Source organism: Cornus florida, unplaced genomic scaffold (assembly GCF_030987335.1).
Source record: "Cornus florida cultivar Cherokee Brave unplaced genomic scaffold, ASM3098733v1 CherokeeBrave_3.0.0_Hap2_Chr08, whole genome shotgun sequence".
NCBI classification, from domain to species: Eukaryota; Viridiplantae; Streptophyta; class Magnoliopsida; order Cornales; family Cornaceae; genus Cornus; species Cornus florida.
This window is the reverse complement of record NW_026775578.1, coordinates 53,074,039-53,075,782: the sequence shown is the minus strand read 5'-3', so window position 1 is coordinate 53,075,782 and position 1,744 is coordinate 53,074,039.

Here is a 1,744-nt window from a genome sequence, read left to right as displayed (position 1 = left end):
TGTTGTGTTACTTGGGATGGATTGGTTATTTCACTACCATTCCCAAGTTAAATGTTTTGATAGGATTATTGTGTTCACCATACCCGGACAGGATAGGTAAGTTGTCGCTATGCCATGTTCTAACGGGGTTAATAACACTTCTTTGTTCCATATGGAGGAGGAAACGGAAGAGAGGATTATTGTATCATTGGATACTATACCAATTGTATAGGACTTTCCGGATGTATTTCAGGAGATTTCAGGGTTGCCACCTAGTTGCGAGATAGACTTTGGGAATGACTTAGCTCCAGGCACTGTGTCTATTGCTGGAACAGTATATAGGATGGCACCAGTGGCGATGCGAGAGCTGAGGGATCAGATTCAGCAATTACTCAACCAGGATTTTATTCGCAGGAGTACTTCACCCTAGGGAGCACCAATGTTGTTTGTAAAGAAGAATGATGGTTCATTTCGCCTGTGTATAAATTACAGGGAGTTGAACAAGGTTATTATTCGGAATAAGTATCCATTGCCCAGGATCGATTATCTTTTTTATCAGTTAAGGGGAGCTACATACTTCTCTAAGATTAATCTGCATTCTGGGTATCATCAACTATGGGTTAGGGAGCAAGACGCTTCAAGGATAGCGTTTCTCACTAGATATGGGTCTTATGAGTTTCGTATCATGCCTTTCGGGCTGACTAACATACCTATGGTTTTCATGGACCTAATGAACAGAGATTTCAGGGCTTATGTAAATCAGTTTGTCATTGTCTTTATAGATGACATTTTGATTTATTCAAAGTAAGAGGACGATCTTGCTAGACATCTACGCATAGTCGTGCAGATGCTTTGTGAGCACCAGTTATATGCCAAGTTCGAGAAGTGTGAATTTTGGCAGCGGGAAGTGAAGTTTCTGGGTCACGTGGCGTCAGAAAGGAGAATAGCGGTGGATCCAGCAAAGGTTTCTGCGGTGGATCCAGCAAAGGTAGCCTTCTTTACCTACCGAGATTCAGAGTTTCCTCGGATTGGCAGGATACTATCGTAGGTTCATCTAGGGGTTCTTGAAAATAACGGGACCGCTCACTTACTAAACTAAGAAAGAAGTACGTTTCATGTGGGATGAACACTGTCAGAAAGCTTTTGATAAGCTAAAGCGCAAGTTAACTTCTGCACCGGTTTTGTCTACTCCACAGAATGGGATTGAGTATCTTGTCTACATAGATGCTTCTTTGCATGGTCTTAGATATGTTTTGATGCAGGAGGAGCGACCAATTAAGTATGGATCTCGTAAACTTAAGCCTCATGAGCTTAATTATCCAACACATGATTTGGAGTTCGTAGTTGTGGTCTTTGCTTTACGCATTTGGAGGCATTATCTGTTGGGAGAATCCTTTAGATTATTTAGTGATCAGAAGAGTCTGCAGTATTTGTTCACTTAGAGGGAGCTGAATATGAGATAGGGCCGATGGTTAGAGTTTGTGAAAGACTATCATTTTTCTATATAGTACCGTCCAAGGAAAGTGAATGTGGTGGCAGATGCACTCCGTCGCCGACCTGTTACTAATCTTTCTGCTCTAGTCACTACTAGGTGGAATGTTTTGAAGACGGTGGATGTGTTGTCGGATGCTTTTATGGCTTGCATGGTAGTTACGCTTTCTATTATTCACAATGTTTTGAAAGCGCAGCTCACGGATCAGCAATGCATAGACAAAATTGCAAAGATAACTTCTGGAGAGGTCCCATTTTACTATGTTGGGACTGA